At 41.1% G+C, this 16,831-nt stretch overlaps 1 protein-coding gene across 2 annotated transcripts in view; it reads right to left on the bottom strand.

Annotated features, from left to right (window-relative positions):
- The window catches only part of znf385c (zinc finger protein 385C), a 226,451-nt gene that overhangs the window by 157,009 nt on the left and 52,611 nt on the right, over positions 1-16,831 (bottom strand). The gene's annotated exons all lie outside the window — the stretch shown is intronic.

Below are 16,831 nucleotides of genomic sequence, written 5' to 3'. Positions count from 1 at the left end.
AAAACAGCATACAGTGGGTTCTATTACAGAAAGGTAACATTGCCACAGATGAACTGCTCCATCCTTCTAAAAGTAAAAAGCTGAAAAGGGACAGTGGGCTCTCAATCCATGAAAGCACGGTGATAAATGTATACAGTGGATTTAATCATCTTCTCTGTCAATGAATCAACCTTTAAACCCAACTAGACACCGCGCAGTGCTTCGAAGCTACTCAAATTCAAATAGACACCAAATTGAAAGTGTCACTGTGGACAGAACATTTAACATGAGCAGGTGGGCCTAACATGTTTTTAATGGGTCAGACGACTGCTATTTTTAAAAATTGTGCTAAGGGAAAGCAACAGGGGAAACAAGGCTTTTACTCAGATTTATCATTATGCATGCTGTAAGTAGGCCAAGGTCAATGCTTCTGTGCTATGCAATATCTGGGTTACAAGGTTTGATAGCTCCCAATGTCAACCCAATGTTAAACCATTAGTGATTCCCATCTACTAGTTTGCCTCACAAGTCGATGAATTAGTACTCACTTCATCTATGACATTACTGAAGAAAACAAACACAGTTAGTTTACACAATGGCTCTTCCTCCACAAAACCCTTGCCTGAGTATAAGTGTGCCCACCCAAACCCTGCTCATATATGCACTTTTGAGGTCATTTTGAGCGCCCTCATTGTAGATTGCACAAATACTAGGGTTGTGCCGATCAACAATGATTCGAGGGATCACAAATCATTGTCGATAGAGACTGCCAATCTCTACTCCTCGAGCCCATTTTTTGGGGCTAGATTTTTTTTTCTAATTCTGTATGCCATTTCAGATTTATGATTTCATTGTGAGGAAAAAAAAAAAAAAAGAACAGGAGACAGCAGTGGTTCTGGCTGCCAGTGCTAAAAGGGGCCTGGCTGCTTTGTTAAATAATAGACCACACTGTACCATGTTCACCCGAGTAAGATTATTTAAGTTACATACTGCAAGTGAAAAAACTTATTTTGCTCTGCTAATTTAAATAATAATGTACGACATAGAACTGAATTAGATTATGATTTGAATGCTTGATCGCTACACTAATGCCTGGTCTGTAGCTTTTTAAATCCTAACTATCATGTGAGGTAACTGAGATGGTGTTGGACTTGAAGGAATAAAGTCACGTCTCCTGTATGCCATTCTGTCCGGTCTTTGTTCTCTATGTAGCAGCTGATTCATTTCTTTGGCTGAATGGGTTTGTGTGCACTCAAAGCCACAGGAGTTTATGCTTATGATCAGGCTTGTGATTCTAAAATGTTGTGACTTAACAATGGTTCTGCACTGTATGTATTTTTTAGACACTGAATCAAATTCTAATCAAATTCACTCTTGTTCCTGCACAATGACATTATTGCATATAACAGACTACAAGGCTAAACGCGAGCTACTGCTAATGATGTTATTACGAACAAAAGCTAGCAAGTCTACATCAACTGGTACTATCTATCAACTTTCATGAACAAACAGCAGTACCTCCGGGTCCCAGGAACAAACTTAGCTGGCAAAGTAATTACTAGCTTTGAGCAAATGCAAATAAGTTTACATGAATGATGGTGACAAATTCAGTTTTTTCTAGCGGTGGACTTTGTGTATAGCCTACGTTATACATTTAACAAATGAATCACTTTATACATAATAAATTAATGTGCAGAGCACTCCAACAAGTCTTATTAGTTTTTATATGTAAAATTGAGTGTTATGACATATCTTTGCTTTATCTACTTGAGAAGTACCTAGGTGCCAAATCTTTTATTGATCACCTATTGCTGCATCGGGTAGCCTACACACAGGAGTGATGAGGTGCACAAACTTTATAGGGACTTTATTTCCCCAAACTTGGGACGATGTATACGGTAGGCTATCATAGATGTCAGTTTTGAGCATCTCATTCATTGTGGTGGTCAGATTAATTTTCAGAAATTTGTATCGAGTGCTGCCCATAATCAAATTAATATTTATTTCATTTTGGGGGATTTATGTTACTCTGGCGCTCTAAATCTTGCTGTGGCGCAGCATCGAATTATTACCAGCGGAAACCCTGAATGAGCCAATATCATTATAGCCTAAGAATAGCATATAATATAAAAGTGCTCATTTGACCGACTAGCCTAGACTACTAATCTAAATTGTGAAATGTAAAACAGGCCATAAGTTTCTCTTGACTTGTTTCTCTCATGGTCAAAACCACCCTGTGCAAGTTGCTTGGTGAAACAGCATGAAAGAGACTCTGTCAGGCCACAATTGCCCCATCTATTTCCCAGTGAAACTACACACAGGGCACCCATGTATGCTTTCTGACATTCCCATTCCCCACACTCACATCCCTGGACCCACACAAACCTCCACACCCACGTCCACATGTTTTTACAAGTCTAGCCTCAAAGCGCAGGCCTTGGGAAAAACAAACGTCCGCCATAATACATACATATAATACAGTCCTTTGGATTTCATGGGTAGGAATCACTGCAAAGACAGCATGAGTGCAAATGTCAGGATGCTGATGGGCGACCAAATGAAGCTTTAAACTGGGCTCCAAGCTTCACACTCGAAGGGACAACCTGAACGTGAGTCGTCACCTCAATGCCCTGTCTATTGCAGTGGACTCACCTCCTCACTGCACTAACATATTCATTGCATTATCAACCCCACTGATAGTGGAGTCAACTGTGAGTGCTGCTGGTGGTGGTGGTGGAAGGGGGGGGGGGTGGGGGGTTGGGATTATATAAACCCCTCAAGGTAACTGAAAAGTACTTTCAGTAGGAGAGAGATCTGCACTCAGGAAAGAAAAAGCCATGCCAGGCAGCAGACATTTTCTGCAGCTTTCTTAAAACGCCCCCACTAGCGCTTCTCATTCATCTGAGAGCTGCGGCAGGAAGCAGCCTCCGCCTCAGGGAGAGGGGGCGTTTCATACAGAGAGCCGAGCCGCGGCGCGCTCGTCTGGGCTGCGGAGGGTCCGGGTCACTCTCAGGCTCTTCACCAGCCTCTGCAGTGCACAAGTACCACTGGGTACCAGGGAAACTTCACAAAGCCGCAGTCTGACAGATGGACCGAGAATAGTTTTTTTCCGAATGTTAAGGTGGATATTCAACTTTTTATAAAATAAATAAATAGCCTTGTTGATGACTGATCCTCTCAAACTTTATGTTGTCTTGTTTTGGGGACGGAAATTTTAATTTACAACCGCCTTCCACCCAAATAGCTGCCAATATAAGGCTTTATAAAAGCAAGCGTTGATAGTATGATGGCCTATTCTTGGCTCTTTTTGTAAAGACAGCTCCAAATGTAGTTTTATTTTTTCCAAATCTAGTCACACACATAGGTAGTGGCACACTTGATTTCCTCATACGTCCAACCGTAGTGCACTCTGACCCAGAGAGCCGCAGGGTGAACAGGCCCCGAATGCTATTTGGTAATCTAGTCCTCCCATCCTTCAGATGTTTCCATCACCCAGATACAGATCCAGGGGGCAGGTCAAGGCCTCACTGCACCAGCACCAAGCAGGCCCACACGGTGGCTTCACACCAGCTTTGATGCTCTTCACCCCTTTACCCTCATGCCCTCTAATGTCAAAGAGACAGTCCCCGTGTAGGGAACTCAGACCAGCTATCTTCTTTCAGTCAGTACTGCACACTGGCCGAGACTTTGACCGTCTCTCAACGGAGCAGACGAAACAGAAAGAAAATGAACAAGAAATAAGGCAGAAGAATTCTGTCTAAGTGTATGAGATACTAAAATTTCAATATCTACCCTCTACAAAATCCAAGAAAAGGGAATGTGTGTACCTGTGCCTCCAGCCAGTGGTGAACAGGGGGCCCTCTGTGCTTTGCGTAGGGAAGGGGGCTGTTTGTGAGGGGCTTTTCAGGCCTGAGCTTCTGCTATTTCAGGCTGTGGTGATATTTACAGGAAAGCAAGAAGAGAGAGACTCTGTGTAAGGAGTGGGGGACCCAGGACAGTGGGGTCTCTGTGAGGCTGCTACCCTACTCTGTCACATGGGACAGGGGCCCAGGGCCCACTTCAAATATAAGTGGGTTTTGTAACAGGTCCAGATATGGGTGGGGAGGTTATTTTTTTTTTAGCGTGGTTGCTTAAAGAGAGGCATTTTCTGATCTTTTCCATTGCAAATGCTTACCTGAGCATGACAGATTTTCCTCACAAGCACATAAAATGCTTATGTGCAAAACTGAGATTGGTTTATTCCACTCCCCAGGGATATAGGTAGGCACACCTTAGGTGGATTTAATTGCTTCATTTACTGAAAATATCAAGATGACATTGCCACAGTTTTATCAAAATGCAACTCCAAATCTATATCCTTTGAATATTAAAAAAAATGAAGAAAGTGTGACTCCGGTAACATTTACCACACCTATAACCCTTAAGGAACAGAACATATCTCAAGCGGTTACCTTAGAAGCATTTCACTGTATAGTGTTTATGGCTAGGATTTTCCGAGCGATATTTCATTTTGTTTATGAAAATAAACTTAATATTTGCAAAGGTGTAGCCTAGCTTATAAAAAAAAATGACAGAGGAGATATATTTTTCTGTAAACTAAGGCTGGTGCAAAGCTAATACAACTTTGTGCCACTCTCCATGAAAGTTAGTGTTTGAAATTCAGAACCTCATATTTACTTTATTGTACTGCCTATAGCTACTGCATATCTGCCCATCACCGCCAGCGTGTATTCTCACATCCTCAAGGTTTAATGGAAAGCCTTTCAACATTAACTTTTGGGGAATCTTGGCATGCTATCTGTTATTCTACTGTCAGACACCGCCATTACATCAAGCATGCTCAGTGAGACCCGGCCTCCCCTGAGTGTGCCGAAGGATCTCTCATATGGCAGAGCTAGGTGGGGATAATACAACACTCTGTGTCACTGAAAGATGAGTTGATCCAATCTTGAAGAGGTCCAAGGCGCTACAGCTTTTCTTCTGTGTCTGAAACACCTTACAGACTGGTATTGAGCTGGCTTGTTTTCTCATTACCGAGATATATATTGATCCCTGTAAAGCAATCTTCGCAGCCCAACACTGATTTAAAAGAAGGGAAAAAATATTGTTTTTCTCTCTTAAGAGGGAGTTATTGAGGCGTTTCAGCGGTTTAAAATGCCAGTGACTCACTCTGCACCCACTTCAATGCTGCTACAGGGTAGTGTTGTGTGAAATAAATTGCTTTAAAGGATGGGTGCACATTTCCAAGGCTTCGGGCTTGAGGTCCAGCAGTTTACAGGTCTATATCTCCAGCTCCTGGATTTAAGGGGAATGGGGTAAACCTGTCCAACTGATTCAATAATTAATTCAATTAGGTAATCACAGGTTTAGACCTGGAATTAACAGGATGAAGAAGAGACATTTTCTAACTGGACAGGCCTGAAGTGGAGGATTTGTGCTTTAAAGTCAAGGGCAATTTCAGGACTCCACTGCAGGGTGTCGTTTTGCTCAGAAATGTTTGTACTTCATTTTAGAGGGCTTCACAGAGTCAATTAGCAAAAAAACCAATCCAACCAAAGGGGCCAAAGTATACACACAACAGGCTTCAGAGTCACGGTGGGAAACAGCCTCCGCCACAGAGAGAGGGGGGAGTTTCTGCTCAAGTCCAAAAAACAAGAGAATGCACTGATTTCTAATGCGACGTAAAGCAAATCAAAGAACAGCGATGTGCGCGAACTGCGTAACTGTCACTGATTGCAGCTGTAGAATTAATCACCTTGACCTTTTCTCAGTGCAGAGAGAGAAATCCTCCAATCACAGCGGAGCCAAACTAATCAAGGCTTTGTCACACGAGCCAAGAGCAGGTGCTGGGTGTTTCAAGCAGGAACTCTGATTCCAGGCACATTTGCGCTTTGACAGAGGCGATAAGCTCAAACTGTGCCGTTTTTCTACTTTGTCAGCGGCGTACTTCCGAGAGCCGCCGCGCTCGTGTGAGTTTTTTTTTTATCCATTTCAATTACTAGTCTGTCTCTGCACAAGTCAAATCCAGGAAAATGGTGGACCGAGAGGAGCTAGACTTTAAAGAACAAACAAATAAAGAAGGATGAAGATTGCCCATCTAATCTACTGTGGGTGATTTACCTGGATGCGCACCACTTTGGCATTATAAAATCAAATGCTGAAGCACTCAAGGAGTACTCAAGAGCTCTTTTAGCTCTGCCTCAGAGAAACTGCTCCTTATAGTGGTCACTAGATTGGAGCGAGGGTATGTGGAGGAGTGGTATCTGAATTCTAATTTCAATTCAACCACCCTGGAATTGAGAAAAGTACTTTAGCGTGCTTTAACATGCACATACGTAAACGGAGCCATCATGCCCCCTTCCCAACCTCCCACCCCCTCCCCTCGAGTAGAAGGATTACCCAAAGTGTGGGATGTGAAGGACTGCAATTTCACTTCTAATCAAAGCTGAGCCATTCCTTGCATAACACATTTCTGATAGGAGAATTAAGCCACAGTCCAGTCAAGAGCAGAGGCAGAGAGGAGGATGTGAAGAGTTGAATAAATAAAGAGGCTCTTTTTCCGACAGCAGAGAACCACCTGCGGCCACCAAGACAACAAAAAAATCACCAAACACAGCGAGACTTGGGTAACACAACAGACCGCCCTGCTACATCATTCGCCAGCTTCACGACCATCTACAGTAATCCATGTTATTAACTTGTGTGTGTTTTTCGGGGTTCTGACATTTCGTGAGACATTCTAACAAGGGTTGCCAGACTTGGGGATTTTTTCCCAAGTGTGGGAGTGCAAATATGTATGAGGATTCAACAGTAAATACAGGATTAGAAAAGGACATAAAGGGGAAAGAGCCTTCAAAAAGAGTTTATTGAACATGGGGAATTTCTGAATATTTGGGGGATAAAACAGGCAAAGGGCAACACTGCTTCTAACACTGAGCTGCACATTCTTCAGATGTACGTAATGTAGGAGCTAAGTGTGTGAAAAATGCTTCAATAATAATTACCTGACAGGAAAGAAAACAAATAGCCAGTCCAGAATTACAAAAAATAATTCTACAAACATAAAAACCCTATGGAAATACATGTAGGGATGATAGAATTGTGAGGGAACTGGGTTTGTAACTCAAATGGAGTGGGTTCAATTCCCAGCTAAGGTAGCTGCCACTGTTCCCTTGAGCAAGGTACTTAACCTGAAAAGCTGCAGTAAAATATCCAGCTGCATAAATTCATTAAATGTAAAAATGCAATCTGTATAAGTCACTCTGGAAAACAGCATCTGCTAAAAGCAGAAATGTAAATGTAATTGTACCTACGGTACAAATGCAAAGCAACAGCACACTTTTAGTCATCCTCCTCCATACACTGTATCACTTATCAAGCCCATCCAGATACAGCATATACAGCATTCACACAACAAGCACTCCTATGCACAATACAATACTTGTATCAATATTATTGCTTATTTCCTATATAAATGATTCAGTGCAGCAGCCTTGGAAAAGCCATCAAAAAATAGAGAATGAACATGTCTTGACCTTGTGGGCGCATGCTCAGATAGTGGGCCATAGTTGGAAGGTTTCTTAGCTATGATATCTCATCAAGTTAGACAATGCTGGCTTTGAGTACCCCAGACAACAAGCAACAATGCTCTTCATCTAGCCTGTACACCACCAGTGAACATGGAAATTGTTCACTTCTGGGGGAATAGTGGCTCCTTTCAGTTTGTGTCTTGATACTGACCAGACTTGACGCTCAACAGGTGAAATCCCCACATCGTATCTTGTATGCCCACTAACCTCTATTTAATGATGTGATATAATTCTTAAGCAACATCCAGTTTCATTGGAGTGTTTCAGTCAGTCACAAATGACCAATAACTCATGAAAATCCATAAAGTGACAATGCTTCTGCTTTGCTTGGTATGCATATATCATTAAAACCTTATTGTTCAGCATCATCTACAGGCATCCCCAAAAGCTTCAGTGAGGACTGTGCAATGATGTGCAAACCTAGAGCCGTGTATTTTGTGTCCTCAGCAATCCACTTAAGAAGTGAAGGTCGAGACTCTTATCACAGAGAAACATCCGGTGCTTCTGACTGACCAGGAGACTGCAAAGGTATTGGACGCCGTTGCAGATACAATGGAGTGACCTTCAGCCGTACCGCGGGTTCCATGGAGAACAGGTGGCGCCACCATCTGAACCAGCCCTAGGCTCCTCTGCGTGTTAGACAGCCATTCACTGCCCCTGAGAGTCTCTCCCTGCGGAAACGGCACCGCACTGTGGGTTAACTGGAGCGTGAGCAGAACAGGCCCCTCCAGTCCATCGCATATACCACTGGCGCACGTCAGAACCTCACAGGGGACTTTCAGAAACAGCGATGAAAAAGAACATCCTTCCATACTGTTCCGGTAAAATAAATCGCCCAAAATAGGAAGTAATTTTTTTCATTTCAAAAATTTGCCCTTTGTGTTTTTCTCAGGTCACCTCGTGCTTAGCTCTTACTCATTTAGCATTTAATTGAATTGCCTTGAGCCCACAAGTAGACTTCTGCAGAGTTTGGATTATATCACATCACAATGCAGGCTTGAGGCAAAAATCAAGAAGCAGGTGGGGAGTCTATTATCTCTGTTTCCTCAAACATCATGCAGTACGGAAATCACAATGGAAACCTTTTCTTACTGTTAAAATGGTTCTGAAGATTTTTCTTCATGTATAATGACATACGTTTGTTCTATAAAATACAAAGGATATGAGAAATTAAGAAAAACTGAAATACCCCAAATTATTTTAAAAGACTGCAGGCAGTGACTTTCTAGAATGTGTTCCAGTGTAGAAATTCATGGATTGTTTTGTTTTCATAATATGTATTCCCTTGTACTGTTTCTTGTTAATCAATAAATGAGAATGAGAAATTATACAACAACCAAGTGTCAGGAATCTATCCAATAACAGGTATTCATTTACAATGGATTCAAATCTTCAAAAATGAATATTACAGATAATAGCTTGATAACCTTCTTTTTTGCATTTTCTCCTTAAATTTTAACCTGCTGTAAGCAAAGCCGGTAACTGACAATTAAGTATTCATTCAAGAATACTTATTCTGCCATTTATAAATCCACCCATTCATACAGCAGGAAAAGACCCCTTTTTCATGTCTTGCAGCACCATAAGGGCTGCCTTCAATTCAGCGTGAAAGCTATCCGCACCAAACCCCTCCTGAGCCGTTTCAGGGCCGCCTTTAATCGCATCTCCCGCTGCGTTTATCGCTGCCTCTGAGCTGGCGATTGTGCAACGTGAATTGATTCGGGCTTCCTTAAGCTAGTGGTTGGCAAATGGACTGAGATCAATGCCAAAATGTGACAGGAGGCAGCAAGGTTAGAAAAAGTATTCTAAACCTTTGTGTTTTCCAAATGGATTTTGCTCACGGTCTTAAAGGCAACTATCTGACAATAACATATCATTAATTATAATTTTCTTATCTGTCTTTCATTGTCAACCCATTGAAGTGGGTATTATAGCTATTATCTTTTAAAACTTTTCCTACACTATGCATTGACTGGTGTAGAGGACTTAAGCCTTGATGTAGATTAATTTCATGTAACCCACAGGGTGTCCCCAAAAATATTTTTCACAGTACGCTCAATTAATCAGCCTGTCACATTAGATATAAAATGGTGAATCAAATGAAATTAAAACCGTCTCATCGGCTAATGACTTTTAGATCTGAATTTACCTTAAGAGTCACAGATGGTTTCCATGTTAAACAATTTTAGATATACATTACATTCATTTAGCAGATGCTCTTATTTACCGTTATTCACAATATAATAAAAACATAAGTGCATTCATCTGATTAATGTGAGCAATATTGCTAGACCTAGCTAACAACACCCCAAGAGCAGCAGCAAGTAAAGAGAGGCTAAAAATCACTAGCGCAGGTCAATTATGCTGACCAAGAAACAAAGCGCAAATTCTAAACACATACAGACTACATTCATAACACGCCCATGAAGAAAAAAGGCCATAAAAGATGGCAGACCACCTTAAATATGGCATAACCCGAATTAGCACAAAAGGAATAAGTGCTACAGGGTGGGGAAGGGGGCAACCAGCCTGAAGAGCTGCATCTTGGTGGGTCCACTTTGGCAAGTTCACTCCGCCACTGTGAGGTCAGTACAAACAGGCGCCGTGACTGAGAGGTATGGCCACGCACGGAGCGGAGAGCCAGCTGCCCCGAGGCATTCCTGCAGCCCATATAACGGATCAGCCATTAACTGTGGGGCAACTGGAGGCATGGTGCATATTTCTTTCGTACTAATGGTAAATGGTAAATGGTAAATGGACTGCATTTATATAGTGCTTTTATCCAAAGCGCTTTACAATTGATGCCTCTCATTCGCCAGAGCAATTAGGGGTTAGGGGTTAGGTGTCTTGCTCAAGGACACTTCGACATGCCCAGGGCGGGGTTTGAACCGGCAACCCTCCGACTGCCAGACAATCGGTCTTACCTCCTGAGCTATGTCGCTAGGGCTAGGGATGCTCAGTTCACATTTTAGTTATATGGCATAGCCTGGTGTTCTTTTTTATAAAACGGGCCTAATCCTTCTTGATACCTTTCTTGTGTAAAGAATGGTATTTACAGACAAAGAGATATAAAACGCAGGCCAGATTTTGCTCATGGGCTGCCATTTGCCAATCTTTGCCTAAAGCCATCAAGCCCTTAATATGGATGGCTTCAGGCAGAGATTTTACAATCTTCCATATCGTCCCTGAGCAATCATTTGATTTGTTAGCCTTTTAAAGCTCACACACAGACACTTATTTATGAAACCTATGTCTGTAAGTACATTCAGATGAGCAAAGGGAGATAGTAGTAATGTGTTATCTATTCTCAATGTTGATGTTAACACATCCCAGATCTCAAAGACTCAGAAATAAAACCCTTTGAGGCAACCTTAAATGGTTCAATGTAACAAAAGTATTTTCAATTATAAAAAAGTATTTGGAATTAGGATGACTGCAGGTCCAGATCAGCTCCACTGTCTTGTTTTTGGATTGTTATAAAAATATAGTTATACTTCAGTGTTTCTGTGGTTTACCTACCAGATCAGGACCTCAGTAAGGAGTGATATTACCGCCAGCTGTTTTGGAGACCATGATTATTCATGGGTCCTTCGTTGGATGTGTGCTGCACTTTCTGGAATGTATCCCAGTGCCCCTTCAGCTCTAGCTTGCCATTAGTTTCCCTGCAGTGAGAATCCATTTTTGGGCTGATTTAAACTCACCATGATGAATTCTGAACTGCTCTTAATGTTGAGGAGAACCAAAAGACAACCCATCATTAAGGGCCAGAGCACAAGAACATAATATTTTTGGAAGAGTTACAGATGAATATGGATCCCTCCTGGCCGATTCCAACATAATAATAGTGAACGCCACACACTGAACTGTATACCGCATCTACAAAATCTTTATGTTTCTCTACTGATAGCTGAATACTTAAGTGCCAGACTCTATTCAAATGATATATGAAGAATTTCATTTTGTTACAGGACCATTTCCTGTTAACATAAAAGGGGAAGTAATCAAGGAGATAGCTGATGATAAATATTTTTCTTAATTTACATGATGTAGATTCATAGATAAATTGAGTAAACATTCGAAAAAGTCTTGTAAGGAAGCTCATTTAAATAAATTTTGGCAAAACAGAAATGGCCTTTTCAATGGCAGTTAATTATTTATGCATGTTATGATTTCCCCCCAAGTTATTTTCCTGCACTGCAAAATCACCAAGCAGACAGCCAATTACTGAAGCTGTAGCCTCGTTTTACAACTGGTCACTAAACAGTTTAATATACATTTCAAGGTTTTCTTAAGTTTTTCCAATCATACACTGTACTACCCATGGTCTTATCTTTAAATGACTACACGACCTTGCGCCACCAACTTTCTGGGAGAAAGATACAGCGAGGTTAGAGATGTAGATACTTGAGAACTGAAATGGTAGCTGTAAAGAAGCAGAATGTGACACAGTCATTCTGGGTAGACCATATTTTTCTTATATACTGTATATAACCAGACTACAGAAAACGGGCATGTAAATGGTCAGTTTGAAATATATCTTGGGCAGACTGCATTTTCTGTTTCACGAACACTTCTATGCATTTACCTTTTAACTAAATGTCTTTCCATTAAAATGTCCAATATCATGCGGTGAATGGCATTTTAATGGAAAGTCAATTAGTTCAATTTTTAAACTGTAATCACGTTTATATAACAATGCAATTACGTAACGTATTTTGTATAATTATTACACAAATCCATATGTCTATTATGCAACTGCATATAGCTTTACAGTCAATTAACATCCTTTTACGAAATGATACTGATTAACCTATATATATTTGATACAATGTAAAAACTACAATCTCAATGTTACAAGCTCAGCTCATTTATTTGTCCCCATTAAAAGCAAATCACTCTTCACATCAATAAATATATAAAGAACAAAGCTGAAGTGAAGTAAAGCTTAACGGCTCTCATAAATGCTGAAAGCGAGGGCAGTCCGTTTTGAGATGACCCCCAGGTGCAATACAGAGCAGGTGTTGCTGAGGTTGCAGAGCATTCAGACAAGGGGGGAAATCGGTTATTTGTCCCCACAGCCAAGCATTGCACAGTATCATTAGTGCAAAAAGGCAAGTGAGCTCACAGGACAGGGTGGGATGCCTCCTTTATGCTTTAACTGGGAACGGAAAGGTCCAGTTTACCCCCCCCCTGCTTTCACCCATACGGTCCCACATCGGGACCCAAGAACAACAGGGCTGGGGAGCGAGTCCACAGTTGTCTAAGAAAAAAAAAAAAAAAAGAGGTTCCATTCACATGAATTAGCAAAAGCCGGTGGGGGTGTGGGGGGTTTAGGGGCAGTGGGGCTAGCCGGAATTATCTTCTCCATGGCAGAGAAAACTATTACAGCAGAAGACGGGAGACCGTGCGTGCAGTAAGTCTGAAGCACCAAGGATCCCTTCATGCCGTAGAAAAGGAGACCCTTTAAGTGTGTGTAGGAGCTGATAAAACCAAGGGCCCAGGTCACTCTGTGTAAGGTGAGACGGTAGGCTGCCGGTCCCCTGGACGGACAAGCGGTCGACTAAACCGGTTTTGCTTCCTCGAGGATTAATGATTCACCATCGGAGTCCGTCAGGGGACAGAGAGCTGCACGGTATGGCGCAGACTGTGGAAGAGGGGTCAGAGTTACCCTGTCAGTCTCCTTCTATTGTTGCATTCTTTAATCCGCAAAGCACCCCGGGACGGGACTACATCCAGACGTCTGGCGACTTATCGCGAGCAAGCGTATCATCTCTGTGCTAACGTATAAACAAAGAGCCTGTTCCCATGGGAGGAGGCACCAGGACCACAGGACGCGCGCGGCGCTCAAAGAGCCGTCCCTGTTTATTTTAAAACGACCGGTTAAAAGGTGACAGGAACAGCACTCAGCAGCCAAAGCCGAAGTTCCACTCGTATGCAAGCTCTGTCGCTGAATTACCATGAAAGTTAAAAAAAAAAAAAAAAAAAGTTTTTCTCCCTTATCAACAACGGAACAGCAAAGGCCAGGCTGTCCTTTGTCGGACAGCCCGGCCTTTGGGACAGCATGCCCTTTCAAAGGACAAATTCGCCCAGTTTGTTGTTAAATGCAGGGGAGGGGAGGAGAAAGATAATGGCAATCTGCTGAAAGCATGAATGCTGATCTGCATGGAGTGTTTCTCATATTAAACATTCTTAACCGTATCAGCAGAAGCCATGTTAGGAGCACTATCTCAGAAAGCAGAGCATCATGCATATCACACTCTGGGTATTTGTACTATCAGTAAAAAATAAGCCCATTTTTTTCGTTTTTGTTTGGGTGAATTTTGCCTTACTTGACTCTCCTGCTGTGAATTTTACAGTATGCAGTTGCCTTTTTGTGGCTTTTTCCTACACATGCGCACTTGAATGTGACTTTAACATAGGGTGGCACATTAGCATAATGGTTAGGGGACTAGAAGTATAACTGAAAGGTAGGCGGTTTGCTTCCCAGCTGGGGGGTGCCATCATAGTAGCCGTGGGTAGCTAAATTGCTTCAAAAATATCCAGCTGTATAAATGGATTCTATAGAAAAAATAACCAGTAAGTTGCTCGAGATAAGCGTGTTTGCACAAAGCTGAAGTCTCAACACCCTCGCATCACTTACAGCAAGGCCACGTCTGATTAAATTTCCAAGCACTGTCAAAATGATGTCTGTGTAGTTGACAGTGTCAACAATTTAGTAATTCTATTTATGTTGGTAAAACACAGTCCTACGTTTTTTGTTATTTTGGTAAAACACAGTCCTACGTTTTTGTCAATTGCCCTATTTTACAGGGAACAGCACCTGTCATGTATCGACTGGTTTGTGCTAAAAGACTGGAGAGAATCTGTGAGTAGTAGGTGTGCGCAGAGCTGACTATTTATATCTGTATTTGTTGAACTGATAAAAGCATTTGTATTTGGATAAAAAAACCGGAAGTGGGAAAGTCTTGCTCGTATGCTAAGGAGGAGTGATTACAGCGATTGTGTTCCCAGCGAGCTATTAGTGAATAGAAAATGCTTACTGCATATGAAGGACAAGTTCAAAAGATGGATTACGCAGGCATATTGTGTCTCTATCTTCATGCAACTCTTTGCAGGCTAGTTCAGATCTTGTTGACAAAGCGGCGGTGTGCGTGAACATTACGCCCACTAGCCCACACTGTCTTCGAGTCAACAGGCTATTCAGGCAAAGGGTTAGCAGGGGACGGCTCTGCTTCGATGCTGACTTGCAAAACTCCATTATCGATAAAGAAACACGTGACTTCTGTTTTTACACAAATTTACAAAGCACACCCTGCTTGCTTTGACTTCATGTTAAAGCAGGCTAAAACATAAATGACAGCTGTCATACGACAACCACCCGAAAAATGAGGCTATATAAAAACAAAACTATCTATATCTATATAGCAACAAAGTCAGAGGAGGCGGGGAAATACTGGTTCTCCAAAAGTAAAATCAATTTCACAATAAAAAGAGCAGATGTTGAATTGCCACAAATAAAGCAAATATGCAAAAATCAGCATATAAGTTAGAAACTTCCTGCGGAGCATTCAAAATGCTAAAGAAATTCTGAATGCCATCAAAGCTTTCAACTGCTTGTACATACAGTACTGCATCTTGTTCTGAGATCAGGCATTCTCAGGCAGCGTACCTTTTAAACACACTGAAAATAAATAAATAATTGCTTACTCGCGGAAATTCTAAAGTTTTTCTCAGTGTTATATAACGCTGACATAAATGATGTTTTTTTACCTATCCAAGGAAATGCATTCTTCTTGAGCAGTAGCATCTAGCCTACCAGTTTCAGCATTATAAAAAAATTCACGACAAAGGTTAGTGTGACTGACAGAAGATATTGCGACTAAGTTCATTCCACTACAAAGGCACCAAGGAGTCTGAAAGAGTAGAGCTCTACAGCTGGATGCAGAAATTAACAGCAGAAGTAACAACATTACAGAGTCTGCCAAGCAGTAGGGACGCAAACAAACAGCAATGAAAGAAAATGAAAGAAACCATAACTAAAAAAAACTGCTGTTTAACAAATAGTCGAGATGTCATACAGGTAAAAATAAAAGAGCTTTTGTCTTACTTCATGACACGCACAGTCGCTGGTGCTCTCCCCTCCAGAGTCCACCACCTTATAAACTTGAACAGAAACACTTGTACAGTTTGAGTTGCCTTGCCTGCGGAAATTTCCCCTTTGGCATAATAATAATAATAATAATAATAATAATAATAATAATAATAATAATAATAATAATAAACATTATTTGTGTATTACCTTTCATACAGAGTTGCAGCTCAAATTGCTTTACATAGTGCAGTGAATAAAAAATAAATAAAACAATTGGATATAACAATAAAATTAAATTGCATGTGAAATAAATACACACAATAGCAGAGAAAAACAAAATAAGCACAAGTAAAAATTTAAAATATTTAAAAAACAATGATAAAATAAAGAGATGATTAAAAGTAAACAGGTAGGTTTTAAGTTTGTTTTTAAAAAGCCCCGTCAAAGCCCACTTTTTTTTTTTTTTTTAAACTGCTTCTCTAATGGGTAGGGTGTTCGACAGTTTTGGGGTATAGTGGATTAAAGATGCTTCTCCACTTTTGTGCAGTACACAGGGTACATTTAAAAGATCAGAATCAGAGGACCTAAGGGCTCTCGCTAAAATGTTAGGGAGTTGGAAAAATAAGAAGGTGCTATACCATTGAGCCCTTTGCATTTGAGTAAAAGGACTTCTAAAATAAAAATCAATTCTAAAATGAAAGTGGCCAATGCAGGGTAGCTTAAAAAAGGAGTAATATGCTCTCTTTTCCTGCTTTTAGTTTAAAGTCTTGCAGTGGAGTTCTGAATAAAGTGTTATCTCTCTATTGATTTTTTTGGAAGGCCAGTGAGTAGGGCATTACAGTAATCTAACCTACTAGAAATGAAAGCAATAATTAATTTCTCCTGATGTGTCAAAAATGGCTGCACTATGGCAATGTTTCTCCAGTGAAAGAATGCTGAAAGAGAAAGAATCCTTCTGTCCAACAGTGCTGTAACAGGATGTGTCACCCAGCAGATTTTCCATCATTAAAAACACAAAACCATTTGGATATTTTACATTTACAAGTCTTATTCCCTTATTTTCCAAACAGAACTGACATGACGAAAAAAGGGGGTTTGAAGCAATTTTGGAAGTTTCGGCAAGCTAGCTCCTTCTCCACCTCCTATCGCTGAACACGACTGGCTGAGCTGA

Source organism: Anguilla anguilla, chromosome 2 (genome assembly GCF_013347855.1).
Source record: "Anguilla anguilla isolate fAngAng1 chromosome 2, fAngAng1.pri, whole genome shotgun sequence".
Classification (NCBI taxonomy): Eukaryota; Metazoa; Chordata; class Actinopteri; order Anguilliformes; family Anguillidae; genus Anguilla; species Anguilla anguilla.
The sequence above is the reverse complement of the archived record's forward strand: the minus strand, read 5'-3'. Positions and strand labels throughout refer to the sequence as shown.